Source organism: Tachypleus tridentatus, unplaced genomic scaffold (assembly GCF_004210375.1).
Source record: "Tachypleus tridentatus isolate NWPU-2018 unplaced genomic scaffold, ASM421037v1 Hic_cluster_2, whole genome shotgun sequence".
NCBI classification, from domain to species: domain Eukaryota; kingdom Metazoa; phylum Arthropoda; class Merostomata; order Xiphosura; family Limulidae; genus Tachypleus; species Tachypleus tridentatus.
The window spans coordinates 31,550,432-31,571,643 of record NW_027467782.1 but is presented as its reverse complement, the minus strand read 5'-3'; the positions used below and the strand labels follow the sequence as shown (position 1 = coordinate 31,571,643).

The 21,212-nt window shown below is 30.5% G+C and overlaps 1 protein-coding gene and 1 long non-coding RNA gene across 13 annotated transcripts in view; one reads left to right on the top strand and one right to left on the bottom strand.

Annotated features, from left to right (window-relative positions):
* The first annotated feature begins 1,433 nt into the window (after positions 1 to 1,433).
* On the top strand, positions 1,434 to 17,580 carry LOC143242422 (uncharacterized). Of its 12 annotated transcripts, none has more exons than XR_013022644.1 (7): positions 1,434 to 1,555; positions 4,269 to 4,355; positions 6,560 to 6,650; positions 7,535 to 7,692; positions 14,663 to 14,743; positions 16,189 to 16,309; positions 16,940 to 17,466. It is a non-coding gene; the product is annotated as an uncharacterized LOC143242422 (long non-coding RNA). The 12 variants fall into 12 exon arrangements; XR_013022642.1 differs by having other exon boundaries at positions 6,556 to 6,650; XR_013022635.1 differs by having other exon boundaries at positions 6,518 to 6,650.
* A 333-nt stretch (positions 17,581 to 17,913) lies between these two features.
* The window catches only part of LOC143242259 (serine/threonine-protein kinase atr-like), a 44,996-nt gene continuing 41,697 nt past the window's right edge, over positions 17,914 to 21,212 (bottom strand). Inside the window, exon 12 of the mRNA XM_076485629.1 lies at positions 17,914 to 18,627. The gene's annotated coding sequence lies outside the window, so the exon portion shown is untranslated. The remainder of the gene's footprint in view (positions 18,628 to 21,212) is intronic.

Genomic DNA, 21,212 nt, shown 5'->3' with positions numbered 1-21,212 from the left:
ACATTTCTATAAAATGTGCAAATATTTGAAATTTACGTAATAACATTTCATTGTGAAAATTATTTGTATTTTATCCAAAAAAATCACAAGCATAAGCAAAATTAGTAACTGAACAATTTAAAAATGTTTTCATCTTCAGTAATATCAGACCCTTTGGCTCCCTGTTAATGGTCAGTGATCCCACAAGAATATAAATGTGTGCGTGTGAAATTTCCAAGAATGCTTCAAATGAATGTCCTTAATGAGTTGTATTATATGCCACAACAGCAGTTTCTTTGGTGCTACATTATCAATCAAAGACAAAAGCTTTAAGAATTAATATTTTTTACTTAATCTGCTAAGTGTATTACGTCTATTATTAATACTCTTAGGTAACATTTGAGGACTGTTATGAGCCCCTAAGGACTCATGTCTTTAATGAGTTGTGTTATATGCCACAACAGCAGTTTCTTTGGTGCTACATTATCAATCAAAGACAAAAGCTTCAAGAATTAATATTTTTACTTAATCTGCTAAGTGTGTTACGTCTATTATTAATACTCTTAGGTAACATTTGAGGACTTAACTGACACCTAATAAAATTCAATTTAGATGTTAGAAAATTGCTCATACTGACGTCCAAGCCCCTAATGACACAGCGGTATGTCTGCAGACTCACACCACTAAAATCTGGGTTTCGATGCCCATGGTGTACAGAGCACAGATAGCCCATTGTGCAGCTTTGTGCTTAATTCTAAACAAACAAACTGATGTCCAACAAATATTTGAAAAGTTTGTTACTAAACTATGTTATAATCTAAAATTAAAATATACTGCTTTGAGAATGCAAGTCTTTCTATTCGAAATTTTGAGTAACTTACAAGTTATTGTGTCACAAAATATTGTGAACTCAGACAATAAATGAGCCATTTATCCCAATCTCAAACACACCTTGAAGAACTATAATTTGTATTTGCAATAATTAACTTACAACTACCTCTACTACCAGTTTTGAGTTTGATCAGCATCTGACATTGAATTTTAGCTTTAAACATTTCGTGGGTATGAGCGCTAGTTCTAAAACTAATGCAATATCAAAATTACAGATTAAAATCATATTAAACTTATCTTAGGATCTGGAGACAACTATGATATCAATCATAATGATTACTTATGAGCTAGTTCTAAAACTAATGCAATATCAAAATTACAGATTAAAATCATATTAATTACTTATCTTAGGATCTGGACAACTATTATGATATCAATCAAGTCCTCTTTCTCACCTTTTAACCTAATAATACTACTGATATCACAAAATGTTCTGTTCTACTAACAATGATAAGAATATAAACATACGCATGCTTTCTTATTTTCTTAATATGACGAGAACTTTCTTGCAGATTCGGTTGTACTCTTTGTTCGAAACTGTAGAGGTCGCTTGATAACACATACAAATAGCTAACTACTCAGAAAACTGACAATTTTATAGTTTTATTTTAGTGAAGTGATGTCTCCAAAGAAAAACCAAACGAACCAGGAAAGAAAGTTGATCAAAAGAATGAAATATATCAATGTAAAACAATTTTAAATTTTATTGTTGTATACATAGGTACTGAAATACTGAATTATGTAAATTGTAACCAGTGCAATATTTGTACGTTGAAGTAATATATTGTACCTTGAATTTACCGTAGCGGCTAAGCCTAATTCCAGTCTGTGAGTGTTAATACAAAAATGAGTTAGTTACATAATTGATCATGCTAATTATAAGTAGTATCTGCAATATTATTACAAATGTTATGTTCAATGTAAGTAGATTTGACAACATTTTAAAATGAAATTATTAGTATATAACTCATAAGTAGGGAAAACATAAATTGTAAATTTACGATTTTTAAACTTTAAAAGCAATGGTGAAATAAGTGCATGTCCTATTACTTTGAATTGTGGCTCTATCGTAATCAGAAAAAAAGCTTTTCCTACTTATAACTCATAAGTAGGGACAACATAAATTGTAAATTTACGATTTTTAAACTTTAAAAGCAATGGTGAAATAAGTGCATGTCCTATTACTTTGAATTATGGCTCTATCGTAATCAGAAAAAAGCTTTTCCAGCAGCTGGTAAATCATGAAGAGTACTCAATAGGACAAGTACTTTTCCTTTTAACTTAATTGCTTTAGTGACTCTTTATGTGAAAGTTTTAAACTATGAAAACTATTTTTATAATACTAAATATTTTTCATTAAAACAAATTCAGATACAAGACCAGAAACAAGGTGGGTAGATAATTGTACTTTGCTGTCAATCTGGAAATTTTGTTTATTGGCTGATGACTTCACCAAAATCTCATTGGCCAAAAAACAGACAACTGTTACACAGTTTGTGAAAACTGGATCTCCAGCTGGCTACAAAACAGATATCAACATGCTACAACATTCAGTGATTAAGTGTACTGATCCTCTATTGATAAAGTAACATTAATACAGGAAAAGAAGAAAGTGGCTTGTAAGTTCAAAGTGACAGTGTAGATGCAATGGTTCAGACTTAGAGGTCAAAATGACACAAAAAGCAGGTGTGAAAGAGCTGCAAGGTAATTTAAAAGTATGAAGAAAGAGAAAATGAAGGACTGATTCATCTATTCCACTGGAGAGTGATGAAGATGAAATGTGTAGCAGTACTTCTGAGGATCCCATGGAGTTTGTGACACTGAATGAATGATGCAGATAATCCAAGAACTGAAGTGTAAACGCAAGACATTGTTGTGGTATTTCAACGTGGCACAGGAGCAATGCCGATTCAATTTGGTATTGAATCCACAACAACATTAAACTTTCCAAATCAAGAAGCTCTATGAAAAGCATCAAGTTTCAGTGCTCTTGAAAAGAGCAGGTGATTGCTTGCATTCTGCATGGCAGGATTAAGGATTCTTTGTACTACGTTACTTCCAAGAGATCCAGATGATCTTATGAACATGACTGGAAATACAATTAAATCTGATGATACAAAACTATTCTCATATGCCAACAATATGAAACAAGTTTTGCCAGAGAAAGTTTGTCTCACTTTGACTATCTGATTTAGATTTATATTGCTCAGCATAAGGCCAGATCAAAAAATAACTTATTGTTGCAAGATTCATGGTTAAATTTCAAAATTTCTTAATCAGAATGAAATACAATTGTATACCTATGAGAATTGATTACATCAGTTTGTTTCATGCAAAGTAATCAATTAATTTTATGAAAATAATCAACTTGTGTGTCCAATTATTACCATCTTCAATATTCAGTAATCAAAATTAATCTTTTTAGAGGCAGTTCACGTCTTGCACAGAAAGCTGTCTTTTTATGTCTGCCTTAGAAATTTCCATGCTACTTGTGAAGTTCTGCTGATTGTGTGAGTGACTAATTTCCTCACACAGGTTGTGTAGTAATGATGGATTACAGTCATGTTGACTAATTGTTTTTCAAATTACATTGTGATGCTTCTTGTTTGGTGATATTGTTTTGTCTGGTGCACATGAGATGGTGTGTCAGGTAAAGATGAGACTGTTTCTTGTTTCTGTTTTTTAATAGTGTTCTTTGGCTAGTGTATCAAATCTGATTTTGAAATAACCAAATACTTTGTTGAGGTCAGAAAATGACTAATTTGGGGTATTTTCAGTGGTGATGCACACCAACACACACATCCTAAATAGATCAGATGTATTTAAGTTGGGTCTGGTAAATGCAAATTCTGGGTGTTATTTATCTCATTTTACTACTTTAATATCATGCTGAAAAGGTGTGGTCAGTTCTTATAAACTTCATGAGAAGACAGTGCATTAGCATTCAAAATATTAGTCAAACAAGGTATCCAAGGCTACCTTAACTTTTACCAGTGTTTGAAACTGCAAAATTTTCTGTTGACCTTTTAACATGTCTTTAACACTTTGTAATTTCATAATTATCATCAACATTGTCTGTAGGAAAGTAGGAAGAAAAACAGTATGAAAGGCTGTGTAAAATCATACTTCCATATAGTAATCTTATAAGTATTGCATTAAAGTCAATTTCATAAAGTGTAGTTTTCATCTTAACAGCTGTCACATTTTCTTTATTTTTAATGAACGTATATCAGATAATATGTTCTGAATATTTTAAAACTCTAGTTATCTTTGTAATGCATGATTTGTTTACTTAATCAATGAAATAGTATGCAATGTTTGTTAAACTTATTGATACAAAGGTTCAAACAAATTGTTGGTAATATAAGAGTAATCACACTCTACTCACATTACCTTAGGTAGATCAACAAGTAGGAAGAAAAAGAAGGAAATTGAGGACCTGAACTTGACATTAAAATCTGTAACAACACAGAAAGATGAGAAAGGTAAAATACTACTCTTTATATTAAGAAATAGGTTTTTTTCTGTCACCTTTCCTTGCTTGTGGAGAATGAAGTTAATGTTAGATAACACTGCACAACAAAGTTTTGCATCTTGAACACTGTTGGGTGTTCCTTATAGATTTTGGCTGCTGATAATGAAAATCACATCCACATTTGCCCATTATGTACAGTTTCATTGAAATCTTCAGTTTTGCTACAATGGGAAAACAATATCAGGGCAACTGGAATTTGTCAATGCTTGCCGACTACTGTTGGACACTGCAACGTGATGCACAGGACATTGAATACAAACAAAAATCAGGAGCAAAACACTTTTAATTATGTTGAACTTAATAGTGTATTACAAACATAAATGCAATTAAATAAGTTATTGCCAGTAAACAGTAAACTGTCTATTTCTCAAAGTTTCTATGTTATGAAACAAAACCAAAACTATATTTGTGCATACCCACCAGATACCTGCCACAATCAGCAAAACCTTTTCAGGAAGCAAAAAATTAAAAAAAAATTGTTGTGCAGTATAATTTTTGTATGGAGTGTAAAGGTTTATTATTTTATTTTTACCTAATACAAATGTTAGATTAGACAAGCTTTCCCATAAGTTATTTCTATGTAATTCAATAGAGAGTGTGAGCAGAAAATTCTGAAATTTGTATATTCCTATTGTTGTGTGACTTTCCAGTAACATAACAAGTACGTGATATGTATCTCAGGACAACTGGTTATACCAAAATAAAACTGAAAACAATGTTTTGACCTTCTTAGGTCATCTTCAGATTAACAAAGGAGGAGATTGCAACAGTTGTTCTGAAATACATTTTCACTTCAAGTTGGTTTCTTGTCATCACGAAGTACGTGATATATTGTTAATCACTTACCCTCCTCCTACATGTTGATATGGCATGTTTTTGTAAACATATAAATACAAAGATTTTAATTTTTTTTTTTTTTCCATTATTGCTTTTGCTTGTTTTGAAGTGGTGTAAAATGAGCAGGAGAATATGTCAATGTGAGGTTTAATAGTACTAAAAAACATAGGATTTTATAGTTAACTAAAGACTTTTAAGAATTACTACATAAAGTGTTATCAATACAGATTATCTTTGGGTACGTCAATGATCTGGCTGTCTAAGTAGGTCATAAAGGTTTTTAAGATATTATTTCTTAGAGATAGCAAATAACATAAGTTGAATCTTTCAAACTGAGTTATTCAAGAAAAAGTTAAAATACTTTCCAGAATTATTATGGTTTTTAAACCTTATGTATTATAAAGAAACTGAAATACATCATAATGATATGTAGTCTTAAATGTGTTTAAAGATGGAACCTCTTTGCTTTCTACTTTTAGAGATACATTTCCCTGACATTGAAATCCTACCATAAGTTAGGAATTTTTTAGCATTAGTCATATATAAAAGAATTTCTAAAATGTGGAACATCAGGTTTACAATTTCACCCATTTAAGGTTCTAAATATTTATTTTTCAGCTTTTGTTTTTAAAGTCTGGCACTAAAATTGTGCTAATGTACAACTTGTAATTATAAATATTTATTCTTTATCAGTGAGAGTTAAATATTTTTTTAAGGAGTGGTTGGAAAGAAATACAGTTTTATTCCATATGAGTTCTGCAGTTATAACACTTAGAGAGACATAAATCAGGTAGATAATTGTGACTAACCAACAATAATTGGCTTTATAAGTACAATGAAATTATTTACATAGCTACACCTCATTCAAAACAAAAGCATAAGCTATTATATTACTGTAACTTCATTGAATGTTATTTTTATACATTTTAAAAATGCATGTTGGTACATTTTATCTGTTTTTATAACTTTAAAAATTAAAACAACTTATGTAACAAGTGTGTGGTACAAGTATTGTGAACATATTAACTGAAAGCATGAATTCTTTTACTGTACATAGCTATCTTTAATATTAAATTAGTTTTCATAATTTTTGTGTGTTTTTCAACAGTTAAGTCACTGATATTATTAGGGTGAATCAAAACAAGTGTTCAAAGTCTGCTTTATGTAAATCACACACCACATCATTGAAGTGTTTTATCTTGTTACTCTCAACAAGGCTACAGTTCAGTTACATTCATCTCTTGCAGAAAGGTGATATAACTATTTTAATTTCAGGAACTGATCCTAAATCTGTACTGTATGTTTTTTATAAGTAAGAACAGTGTAAGAAAGGTGACAAATGCAAGTTTTCCCACGATGATGTTGAAAATAAGAGTGAAGAGTATTTATGTAGACTTGAGAGATGAAGGTAATGTAGTTTATTTTTTTATCTATGCATCTATTATCTGTTAAAACGTGAAGTGTAAAGGTCTTTTAAATCAACTGTATGGTTTTATGTGTTTGCATTATTAGTGTTAGACTACTGAAGCATTTTAAGAGTTTAAATGTCCATCTTCAGTTTACCTTTTAGAAAATTAATGTAGATAAATCTAATTCTGTTAAGGGTATCTTTCTTTTCAAATATAAAAATTTAAATTCTATATTTTTTGGTCAAGATGAATTTTATCTAATAAAAAATTTGGATTTCAATCAGTTAATTATTCCTTACTGCACTTGATAAACCAGAATAAACATATGATGTCATAGAAGAATATTCCTGCAGCTTTCAAATAGTCAAAATATTTTCAGAAGTAAAACCACAACAACAAAAGAAACAAAATTCCTGTCTTTGGTATTTTTCCTCTTTTCCCTGAGTCTTACATTGAGATTTGTTCACATTTATGAGAGCTCTGGGTATCTAATATGTTGATAAACCAAATTACTGCTGCAGTAATATGTGATCAGTGTATTGACTATAGAAATTCCCATTACAGCTGAACATGCTACTGGTAAGATTTCCCAGGAATTTAGTTCAAAGTTATCTACGGACTTTAATTCTCAGGAAATTAGATTCATGGGTTTAGCCAGTGATTTCTTCTTCTTTTCAGTAAAACAATGTTTCTAAGTAAGAATGTAATCAATAAGAAGACATTTGGACTCTCTGTTTTTCTTTGTTTTTAACACTTTTTATTTTAGTCTGTCATATTCCACACCATTTCAAGAGTTTTAGTTTTCCACTACTTTTCATGCTTCCAAGTTGTTTGCTTTGGGAGAGAATTGCTCTTCTCATACTTTTGTTTCTGTTGATACCAGTACTACCAGGGGACCGGTACATGTTGATAAACTTTACCATACCTCAAATCTGGTTGATATACCTGTGGTAGTTGTGACTCAGATGTCATTTGTGTGGCTTTACTCTTATTTACACATGGGAGAATTGAGTATTTCATGTCATTAATGTATGGATTTTGGTAAGTTAGATATTTATATGTTCTTTATCATCTAAGTTATTTTAAACGAATTATAAATGAGATGTTGATTATTAATTGTGTTATTACTAGATACATTTAATCACTTTGCAAGTACATTAATCTTACATACTTTGTGGTCTCAACAGATTTCATGGCTTTGTTAGTTCATTATTAGTAATTTAACTAGGTATGTTTAGCCTAGATTGTTTGTAAGTTGCAATTATTACTACTAGTAACATATAATTATTTTATTTTTCAAAATTGTTAATCATGTGCTAAACCATTTTCCCTTCATAATCCACAATTTAAAATTCTTCCCCACAGTGTCCACTTCATTGCCCTAAATCATGTTTTCCATTTCAGGACTTTCCTGTTTGTTTGGACAAACCTCAATTCTTTTTTCACTCTATGATAATTTGTGCTCTTCTCTCTATGAATAACTAGATAATGTTTGCTTCTACTCATTCACAGTCCATAGACCACACTCCACTGATTCTACAAGATACAATAGAGGGAGGATTCCTCATGATAGTGGGAGAAATCCATTCTTATCTCCTCTCAATAACCCATTCATTTGGGTAGTTTTCTTCTTTTCAACCTCATTTGGGCCCAGCCTTCTCCTTTTCAGGTTTGGAGCAAGCAGTTCACATGTTCTTCACCTCACATTTCTTGCAGTTAAATGTATTCTATCTTTGTGGGGATGTGAACTATGGATCAAACTTGTATGTATTCACTTTAGTGGGAACTGAGAGATCAGTGAAACTTCTTACCCATACACACTGCCTGCATCCATATACTAGTAACAACATTTACTAGTTCATGTCTTGCCTTATGTATTGTATGTTATAAAATGTTTTTCATTTTAAGTTTAATTGTCTTCATTAGTAAAACTTGATTTCTTTGCTTATGTGATGTTAACATGCATCTGCTTGCAGAAGAACTGAGTCAGTTAACCAATCAAAATAAGAGTTTGTGATACTTATTTTAGCAATCAATCAAAATTATGATTAAATCAGTTGTCATGAAAGTAATAAACTAATTGAAATTAATGTTTCTAGTTATTCCAAATATCCAGATGATCAAAATATTTGTTAGGTACAAACTTGCATAAGAGGCAGGTGTGGGGATGCTTTATGACTTCCATTGCCATTAAATTTACTATTCCTGTCATTGTTATTGCAAAGCTACAGAAGCTATCTATCACTGCACCAATTTTGAACCATTGACTGTCAACTCTGGCTATTTAAATAATTAGGTGTAAATTTATTGTATTTTGATTTTTTTTCACACTGTGTGATGTTTTTGCTTTACAATTGTATCACTATTATTTAAAGTTGTATTAGTGTGAGCACATTTAGAGCAGGAGCCCAAGTGGTCCAGTCATTCATATTTTTAGTATTTAATAACTGTGTTCTTCAGTTATGTATGAGAGAATGCAGGTGAGGTGAAGGGATCCATAGGGGTAAACATTATGCACATTTTTCAGAGATTAATAATAATATTGTTTAATATTATATTTGAATAGGCATTAATTTAAGGTAGAGATCAAGGGAGTTGAAACCCCTTCCCTTCTAGCTGTTTTTTTTTTTAAGTAATACCTGTATCATTTAATGTTTTTATCTGTGGGGTCTTAACTCCTCCCTCCATTTTCCCCCTTCATTTAATTAGGAAAACAGTCAATAGTATTGAAAATAAATATGAGGTTTCAGTATCTGTTTGATTGGTCTATTAATTACCTTTATTATTATTTATTTGAATTTAGTTTATTTTGAATCTATAACAGTCAGGTGTAGCTTCAGCCATTGACTTATGAATACAATAATATGAACATCAACTTAATGTTTCCCTGGTAAATTATCAGGCCTTGGTTTTTATCCAGAAATTAACAGTGTGCATGCATTCTAGACTTTATGGAGATTTGTTTTCCTTAAAGAAAGTGCTATTTTTCGGAATTTATAATGCATAATGGAGGGTTTAGACATTTTCATTGTTGGTTGGTTAGCTTGGCAATTTACGGTGCAAAGCAACTAAGCTATATGCACCAGACATTTTGGTAATGAAGTTAGAAAAAAATTACCTTTTTTCTCTAAATGATAATAAAAAACTTTATTTCAACCCAAATTTTGAAATAACTATTTGTAGTTATTATTTCTTACATCATTTGTAGCCCTTATATTTATGACACTTGTAGCTCTTGTAACATATGCCTACTTTAAAATCTGTTTTCATTGTTTGAAAGTTATAATGTTCCTGACAAATGTTTTAGTACTGTTGATATCCAAAATAAGTAAAATGCAAGTGACAAAAAAGAATTGAAAACAGATGTGATGCTTGCAAACATTAAAATGTGAATATAGTTGTAGACGTGGTTTTCCTTTCAAAATATAATAATTTATTTCAATTAAAGTTTTTAAATGTTTGTTTTTATTTTCTAATTGATCACATTGGTAGAAATAAAGATATAGATTTTAAATTGTTCATTACAACCTATATGAACTAATAATAATAGACTTTCTAATTAATTTTATCACTAATTACTTGTAACACATAGGTATAAATAATAAAAACAATGAATGTGATGTACACTTATTAATTAAACTACTAGAAGTCTAATTGGACCCCCTCTTCATAAAAGAAAGAAAGAGAAACTATTCTTGCTATGATAACAGTTGTTGAGAAAGTTTAAATATGCTTGGATATAGCACATAGACTATCATGTGTTGATAAAGTTAAAATATAGGTTGTTTTTTATAGCTTTGTAAAGTTTCTTTTCTGTTCCCTTTGTTGTGAATTCTGAATGTATTTGTGTATAAAATTATATATATTTTAAAGCTATAGTTTTAGTTTTATTCAAAGAGAAAATATATGATAACTTTGCATAAGGTAAGTAAGCTTATACAGTTTAAAGATGGGTTGAACTGATAACAAATCTTATTAAAAGTTTAACATGATAATGAATGTATAGTGTTTGGAAAAGGTTTTGTCATCTTCAAGTTTAATAATATACCTACACACTGAAATGTATATTGTATGAAGCAAAGAGGTTGCATAACTTGAGATTGCTTAAAGCATAATAAAGTTATTTTGTTGATGCTCTGTTTCTAATTACTGTTTTTACTTTTTAATAAACACATTATGATTTTATTAAGTTGCAGTGTTTGTAAACATATTTTTAATATGTTCACCAAATAAAATACTGTCATCAAATTGTACAATTTTACTATTTGGTGAATATGGTAGGAAATTGCAAAATATTGTGATGTTGTAAATATTTATTAAGTAATGTTCTAGTATGTTTATTTTGTTCAAATAATGAAGATAAATAAATTGTGTAACTAAAAATGGCAACTGTTAAAACGATGAAGGCTGTTATGTGAAATTAAGGGTAATTTAAAAATTAGTGAAAAAAAAAGAGTGAAAGAAAAAATTAAAAATGATACCACGTTAGAATAATGTTGTGGTTGAAAAATGTTAAGAAGTAAGCATGTGCTTTTCTTGTATGGGTTATAAAAGGTGTGGTACTAATGGGTTGAGTGTAATTGATCAGTTCAAGGAATTCAAGGAATTATTTTCCACAAAGTAGGGCACACAATTCTTATCTAATGAGATTATTAGGGATTTAGTAACAAAAAAAGAAGAGGAACATTATTTAATGTTGTCCTTTGCATAATTTTTGCTTCTTTCATAAGTACTCTTAACTGGTGGTAATAAATACAAACTGTAGATGTTTAAATCCTTAAACAGAACTAATTTACAAAATTGTAAACTTGTTAAGCATTTTAAGAAGAAACCCCCACTAATATAGTAAGTTCTAATACAGAAAATCAAGATTTTCTAACTTGTTTACTATACCACTTGGATGGAAAGTACATAAGTTATAAAATATTTCTATTTAATGTTGTTTTAAGCATTAAACACACAGAAAATACATTTTTGTCATTTAAAAACTTGACAGTCAGACATGTATAGATCATATACAAATTTGTAACTGTAAAAGGTGATGCATTTGGTTTGTTCTCTCAAAACATCTCAGTGATGGTATACTTAACATGTGATGAAACTTGTGGTTACCATGAAACACATTCATCTATTTAAAAAAACTGATACTGACACTCATAATGTATAAATATTAAAACAGACTTATTTGTGAGCTTTCTGATATTTTAGTTATTAAACTTTCTATATTCCAGTTGGTAACAAAACATTTTGTTGTTATCCCATTTCACAGTGTCAGGATGGCATCTGCATAGTGCTTGATATTGGTGGTGTTGCACAGCATCATCCTTATCATACAGTTGAATGTTTCTGCAGAGTTGACTTGGCACCTGCTGAAATTGGTAAATCCATCTAGTATTAAAATGCTGTCTTCTCTGTAAATCCTGTCTTCATTAGGATTTGGCAATAACCTTTACTGAGGTTGATCTTTGAAGAGAACCTGACCTTATAATTTCTAGGTTGTTCATAGTTTCAGAGTTGAACTTCATCACAAGATTCAGCTTTTGGAAATTTATTTAGAAACAGTTAACCTATCTCTAATTTTTGTGATTAAAACTGGTAAATGGTAGGCTAAATTTGAAGGCTTAACAATTCCAGCTTCCAACATTGCCTCAGCTTCCTGCTTTGTAAGGTACAGTGGAGCGCCATTAAACCGCGAAATTGCTTAAGCCGCTGTAGCAAGTCTTGTCCCAGAATTTTGATGTATTAAATCTACTACCTGGCTTTTAAAGTTTCTCACACTCTCCTTGTCGTTGACACTGACATGACAAATATGAGCGAGGATTATCGCTGCTCACCGCTAATTTAAGAAAGTGCAAAACGTGGCTTACGAATTTAATCCTGGCTTTATAACTTCAAAGAGATATTTAAAAAGGATTTGCTTTCATTTGGGAAATAAATAGAATATATTACAGTAGAAATTGACCGTTAATCTACCTTATCCGCCCTGTATGCCAGCTTTATGGAGGCCGCCATTGTTACCGAATCACACCTCTCCATACATTAAACTTAATCCGCGGTAAATCCGTGAAAAAAGTGATCAATAATTAAAGTATTATTTTTAATTCGATAATCCAATATTTTTATGGAATTGTATAAATATTACCCACAAACCCAATAGACATCACTTCAGTTTCTGAGCTGTTAGCGACTTCGGCTTTTCAGTCACAAAGGTTTTAGCCGCAGACCACTTAAGCCGTGGTTAAGCAGGTTGACCCTCCAAATACTGCATCTTAACGGCGCTCCACTGTATTTCATTGCATAAGGTATCTGAAAGGGCTTCACTTTAGCTGGATACCATGTTGTTGTGTTGCACAAGGCCTATCTTTCCTGGTCTATCCATGAAGATATCTCTCCTCTTTCCATTCTTTTATCAAAATTTGACATGGTTATATATCATGTAATCTCCATGCTATTTGCACTTTTACTATAGTTGTGCACATATTGGTATTTATTTCCACTGTCCTTCTCATTTTCTTCTAACACAACTTACCACTGTGTAATCATGGCTGTGGCTTACCAAATGTTGTAAACGTACTTAATAGTAATGTAAATTTATAAGTGTGTTGGACCACAAAATTTTCTACAGTAGGTATCTCTGACTTGCTGGCAGTGAAATTGACAAAAAATTAACAACATGCACTCCACTTGTTTTTTTAAAATAATATATGTTTGAAACAAGTTAAATGTATGTACAAAATTATTTACACTATGGAGATAATATTTGTATCTAAGACACTATACAGTTTTCTTTTTATTGTCCAAAGTCCACTTAAGCCAATTCAACAGTTTTAGAATTCAGTTGACAAGCTAAACTTTTATGTCTTTTAATCACAGTGGTATCATGATATCACATGAGCTACTACGGTTGTATCCTTAACTTTCAGTATTATTCTGTTTTTTGTACTTCCAATTATCATCTTTCTTTTGTTGAAGTCCACATATGTGGGTTCAATTGGTTTAGAACACCCTTTTATGAGACATAATATTCTCCTTATCTCTTTTAAACTTTAAATGTCACCCTAACCTACCAACCATTCACTTCCACAACAGTTAACTTTACAAAGTCTAACTTTTCTGTGACAGTTCTCTCTCATGTGACTTTTACTCTTTTTTCATTCATCTAGTTATAGTTATTTATACATATATCACAGTCTTGACATCACTGGATTGTAAACACAGTGTTCAATAGCCTCAACATCAGTGAGTTACAAAGTAAATTAATTAGTAACACTACCTCCACTAAACAGTCTTATATTCAAGTTGGTGTAAAGTTTAGACATAAGTTTTCTCTGAATACTTTGTTATTACATTATTATTGAATAATATCATAATTTTATACAGTTATATTTCCTGTACATAAATTGTTATCTGTATGCATTCATAAAATTACATCTTGCTCTATGTAATTTATAAAATTGTGTTCTGTGTGTGTTTTATAATATATTGTTGTATTATATCTAATTTTTACAATTGTGTCATTACATTGTGTACTTCAAGAGAGCAGCTCTTAGGTCTAACTTGACAAGAATTTCATTTTAAACATTTTTGGCATGGAAAAGTATTTTATTCTCTGTCTATCCACACTTCAATCCAAGTTTACTTATTGAATTTCATATTTTGTACTTTTGTCTTCCTCTCTTTATGTTTATGAAGGATAGTATACTTTTAATATATTTTCATAAAAATGTACATAAGTTGTTGTCATTGTTTTAAGTTGTTTAGATTTTTTATACACAAGACTTTATTGACTTATAACAATTTAGATCTTTATTACATTCTTTTAATGAAAACGTGTGTAAAGTGTAACAGTTAATATATAAATTTGGGAAATAAGTACATACACATATATGTAAGTATAAAAGACATTGTGTACAAAAATTTTTATATTTGTCTGATTGCATGTTTGTTCAATATTTAATTGAAATATATTTTGTAAGCATAGTATCAACAACAACATTATTTTGATTTGTAGATATCAAAATGAGAAGAAGGAAAAAGTTCAAGTGGAACAGGACAGGAAAAAGTAGAGTTTAAAGCTGGTCATCACATTGGTGTAAGTGATATTGTAAAACTGTATGACTGTCATCATATGATGAGTATTATTAGTAAGTTAAAGTTTGTTGACCATCATCATGGTGTAATTATAATAGATGAACTCCACTGGTCACCCTTTAATTTAATGAAATATAACTACTTGTTATCATCTATTGTAAATATTGATATTGTTTGATTGACGTAACAACAGTTTGTAAAATCATTCTTGAAATTACTGATCATCACTGTGGTATAAATAATAATATATTTATTTTAAACATAGCTTGTACTTTGCTTAAGAAGAGGTAAGCTAACTTTAAAAATAGCAAGACAAGTTGATGTAGAATTTTAACATTATATAGTACAAAATGCATTATTAATGAGTGTGGTCATAGAGCATATTTAAACTTGTCAAGTTTATTCTTTTCATTGTTAAGTATGTTTATCTGAAGAGTAAACTAGAATCTTCATAGTTATGAGTCTTCAAACAGCTCAGTGGACGAGAGATTCAACCCAGACTTGGCTGTAGAAGGCTAGATGGGTGAAGACCTCAAAGCATGAGGTCTTGTTTGCATGCTATTTTATCTCTTAAGGATTTTCATGGAAATGTTATTAAGGAATGTTGCTTAATTAAGTGCCCTCCGCTAGTACAGTGGAATGTCTCCGGATTTACAACACAAAAATCAGGGGTTCGACTCCCCTCGGTGGGCTGGGCAGCTAGCCCTTTGTGGCTTTGCTATAAGAAAAACACACAGCTTAATTAAACAGTATGTGTTTTATCCAGTTCATCAATATCATTTGATATCATAGTTTGTTTCTTCAAAGAGAAAAAAAAAGTTGTACAGTGAAACATTTATATATTTTTATTTCTGTCTCCACATTACAGGCTGTGGTATCACAAGGATATTGGAAGAATTCTCTTTATACAAAAAAAGACTTAATTATAATCTCTCTCTTTTTTTATTAATACCAGCAAACTTGGTTGTCAGTGTTGACACATCAGTGAACAGTTTTGTGTCTTTTTGTAGCTGGGAAATTGAAAATTGATTTCAAAAGGATTTTATAGTTTTGGAGGAAATAAAATAAACATTTAAACTCAAGCCAAAAGTTTAAAAAATACATATATTAATTTATTTCATGTTTTAACCATCATTTAAGAATCAGTCCCAGTTCAAGATTTTTCTTAACTGAAAAGGGGGGCAGTGAGACATATGCTGGGATTAAATCTGAAATTATGGTAAAACTAAATTTATGGATAATAGTAGCTTTGGGGTTGGAGAACTATTTTAGCTCCCTCCCACTAGTGCTAGCTCTGTTAAGAAATATAATTGCAGAATTAATATATATAAATATTACTTTTAAATTTTGTCAATGTCAATGCTAACGTGTACGAGATATATTTATCATAAAATTTGAGGGCATTGGAACATATAAAAATTTAATCTTTGTAAACTTTCTTTGCAGTTGCAGAACTGTGATTCATATCTGGAACTAACAACTGAGACCTTTATCCTGCAAGCAAATGTAGGATTAACATTGTTACCTAATCTTCATGAAGTGAACAGAAGAAAAGCAAACCTATATGGTAAGAAGATGTAGTCAGTATCAAGTATTACATTAAGAAAGTAACTGTTATAGTTGTGCCTTAAATTTAATTCAAGTGTCTGTTGAAGTAGGAAAGTTATAGTTAAGGTTTAATATGAAGTATCTATTTTAATAAGAGAATTGTTGACAAAATTTTAAAAAGTATGTTATAATAATACGAAGTTAGAACATAATATAAATTAGCTGTTAAAGTAAGATATTGTTAAAAACCCTTATTATCAACTGTAATAATAATTAATTTGTATTTAATGCTTATTAATTTAAAAAAAGACGTTCAGACTTATTTAACGAAACCACAACTATTTGATTTTTAGAAAAAATCATGACATTGAAAATGTTAAAAGAAAGGTCTGTCTGTAAAAGGTAGTTTGCAAATTTTTTTACAGACACTAAAAAGCCAGAATGATGAATGTATTGATATATGTAAAAATTATATATTTGCTTTGTTAGTTATTGTTAATATTTCAAAATGTATTGAGAAAAATCAGGACAGATTATGTTGATTAAATATCATATAGATAATTATATCAGTAATTGTTGGTATCATTGTTAGTGGTATTTTGCACTAACATGGTGTTCATTATGATTGTTTTATACAATAAATTTGTAGGAGAGGAGAGGAAGCTCCCTGAAGCAGCTGATTGAGAAGATCATCTTACTGCTACAGTAGATGGAGAAGCTGTTCCAATCAATGAAAACCTATCTGATGAAGAATTGGATGTGTAATAAGTAGAAATCCTATAAAGTTACAATGTATGAAACTTAACTGTAGTGTGTGTAACTGAACATTGGCAGTGACTTGTGTCTCCCAGATTCTTCTTAAAGATAATTTCAAGATTGTTTTACAAAGTGCCCTACCACAGACATGATCTGTACCACTAGTAGATGTCTGCTCTACATTTATTTATTACTTACTTACCTATAGCTAAACATTTTTGTAAAAAAAAAAAAAAACACATTTTATTGAACCTGATGTTTTGTTCAAAGTTACCAAGTTTGGTTTTAGCAATTTATTGCTCAATGCAGTGATTAATATAGTGTTTCTAGAATTGAAATGCTAAAGTTACCTTAAAAACAAAAATTGTGTAAGATTGATAAAATGTTTTAAGTAAAACAAGATATAACAGAAGTAAATGTGATTTTAGAAAGCAATAATTTTTCTATCTTTATGAATTTCATTGTGAAATGTATATTTTTCATTGAATATCTTGTTACAAATATTCATTATTGTAAAATAAATGGCGAGAAAAATTAAGCAGTGTGAGTTTAATTCATTGATTGGCACATATCAAATAGTGTTTTTAATTTTGTAAATGTATAGTTGTATTTATTAAATACAAAAGATATTTAATAACTTTCTACAAATTCACAGAAGGATATAAACAAAAGCAAACATAATGCATTTCTGACAGTTAAACAGAAATAACAAAAGTGAAAACAGATGTATTGATATTTAACCCACACAAACTTATAAAAGGGTACATGAACAGACCAAGTACAGTCTGCCTAGGCAGAAAACATCCAGGGAAGTGTCTTGGAATGCAACAAATAATGCCAAATGAAGTACATCTGGGTAAAAAAAAACATCCAGTGGAAGCACCATGCATGAGAACTATTTGATCAACAAGTGTAGTGTGCCCAGAGAATCACCTCAGATATACAATACTGTGGCCAAGTGAGGTCTACAGGGAAAGACATCCATGGAAAGCACCATAAGATATGTTGAATTATGCCAAGTGAAGTCCATCCAGGCAAACATCTTTAAGTGGAAGTGCTTTGCATGAGAACTATTTGATGAACAAGAGTGGTCTCCCTGGTAACACCCAGGAGGTAGCACCTTTGGTATAAATATGATCTGGTCAAGTACTGGTATAAAAACATGCAGAGGAAGTGTCTTGGGTTAAGACAGATTATGTCAAGTGCAGTCCATCTGGGCAGAAAATATCCTGTGGAAACACCTTTCATAAGAATTTTGTGAGCAACAAGTGCAGTTAACCTGAGCAAAATGTTCAGGGAAAGTGCCTTGGATCCTGATTGTTATATTACAGTGTAATCATTGTTCAGTATCACAGTAAGAATAACAATGCTAGCCCTCTTGTTGTTGAGTGGGTACACATAATCTACAAATTAAATTTTAGTTTATTGTACAAAAACTACTCAGGAGGAATCTTCCTTGGTCTACACTCAAGAAGTGGAAAGGACTCCTCTACTCCACTAGAAGAAAAGGGAATGGAATACTTGTTGGAGAGTCCAGAGGAATGACACAGTAGATACAGTACTATGGGTGTCTGCAATTCCCTATATAGAAAGACTCTAATTATAGGAGCCATGAGTCATACATTTCAGTGTATAGGTATATTATTAAACCTGATGATGACAAAACCTTTTCCAAACACTATACATTCATTATCATGTTAAACTTTTAATAAGATTTGTTATCAGTTCAACCCATCTTTAAACTGTATAAGCTTACTTACCTTATGCAAAGTTATCATATATTTTCTCTTTGAAGAAAATTTCTATAGCTTTAAAATATAATTTTATACACAAATACATTCAGAATTCACAACAAAGGGAACAGAAAAGAAACTTTACTAAGCTATAAAAAACAACCTATATTTTAACTTTATCAACACATGATAGTCTATGTGCTATATCCAAGCATATTTAAACTTTCTCAACAACTGTTATCAAAGCAAGAATAGTTTCTCTATTTCTTTTATGAAGAGGGGGTCTAATTAGACTTCTAGTAGTTTAATTAATAAGTGTACATCACATTCATTGTTTTTATTATTTATACCTATGTGTTAGAAGTCATTAGTGATAAAATTAATTAGAAAGTCTATTATTATTAGTTCATATAGGTTGTAATGAACAACTTAAAATCTATATCTGTATTTCTACTAATGTGATCAATTAGAATACAAAAACAGACAAACATTTTAAACTTTAATTGAAATAAATTATTATATTTTGAAAGGAAAACCATGTCTACACCTCTATTCACATTTTAGTGTTTGCAAACATCAGTCTGTTTTCAATTCCTTTTTGTCACTTGCATTTTTACTTATTTTGGATATCAACAGTACTAAAACACTTGTGACATTATAACTTTCAAACAATGAAAAACAGATTTTAAAGTAGGCATATGTTACAAGAGCTACAAGTGTCATAAATATAAGGGCTACAAATGATGTAAGAAATAATAACCATAAATTTTTTCAAAATTTTGGTTAAAATAAAGTTTTTTTATTACCACTTAGATAAAAAAGGTAATTTTTTTCTAACTTCATTACCAAAATGTCTGGTGCAGACAGCCTAGTTGCTTTGCACCATGAAATGCCAAGCTAACCAACCAACAATGAAAATGTCTAAATCCCTCCACTGTGCATTATAAATTCAGAAAAATAACGCTACCTTTAATAAAAACAAATCTCCATAAAGTCTAGAATGCATGCACACTGTTAATTTCTGGAAAAAGCCAAGGCCTGATAATTTACCAGGGAAACATTCAGTTGATGTTCATATTATTGTATTCATAAGTTAATGGCTGAATCTACACCTGACTGTTACAGATTCAAAATAAAGTAAATTCAAATAAATAATAATAAAGGTAATTAATAGACCAATCAAACAGATATTGAAACCTCATATTTATTTTCAATACTATTGACTGTTTTCCTAATTAAATGAATGGGGGGAAATGGAGGGAGGAGTTAAGACCCCACAGATAAAAACATTAAATGATACAGGTATTACTTTAAAAAAAAAAAACAGCTAGAAGGGATGGGGTTTCAACTCCCTTGATCTCTACCTTAAATTCATGTCTATTTAAATATAATATAAAACAATATTATTATTATTTTCTGAAAAATGTGCATAATGTTTACCCCTATGGATCCCTTCACCTCACCTGCATTCTCTCATACATAACTGAAGAATACAGTTATTAAATACTAAAAATATGAATGACTGGACCACTTGGGCTCACACTTATACAACTTTAAATAATAGTGATACAATTGTAAAGCAAAAACATCACACAGTGTGAGAAAAAAATCAAAATACAATAAATTTACACCTTATTATTAAAATAGCCAGAAAGTTGACAGTCAATGGTTCAAAATTGGTGCAGTGATAGATAGCTTCTGTAGCTTTGCAGTAACAATGACAGGAATAGTAAATTTAATGGAAATGGAAGTCGTAAAGCATCCCCACACCTGCCTCTTATGCAAGTTTGTACCTAACAAATATTTTGATCATCTGGATATTTGGAATAACTGGAAACATTAATTTCAATTAGTTTATTATTAACATGACAACTGATTCAATCATAATTTTGATTAATTGCTAAAATAATTATTACAAACACTTATTTTGATTGGTTAAATGACTCAGTTCTTCTGTAAGCAGATGCATGTTAACGTCACATTAGTAAAGAAATCACAAGTTTTACTGATGAAGAAAATTCAACTTAAAATGAAAAACATTTTATAACATACAATACATAAGGCAAGACATGAACTAGTAAATGTTGTTACTAGTATATGGATGCAGGCAGTGTGTATGGGTAAGAAGTTTCACTGATCTCTCAGTTCCCACTAAAGTGAATACATACAAGTTTGATCCATAGTTCACATCCCCACAAAGATAGAATACATTTAACTGCAAGAAATGTGAGGTGAAGAACATGTGAACTGCTTGCTCCAAACCTGAAAAGGAGAAGGCTGGGCCCAAATGAGGTTGAAAAGAAGAAAACTACCCAAATGAATGGGTTATTGAGAGGAGATAAGAATGGATTTCCCCCACTATCATGAGGAATCCTCCCTCTATTGTATCTTGTAGAATCAGTGGAGTGTGGTCTATGGACTGTGAATGAGTAG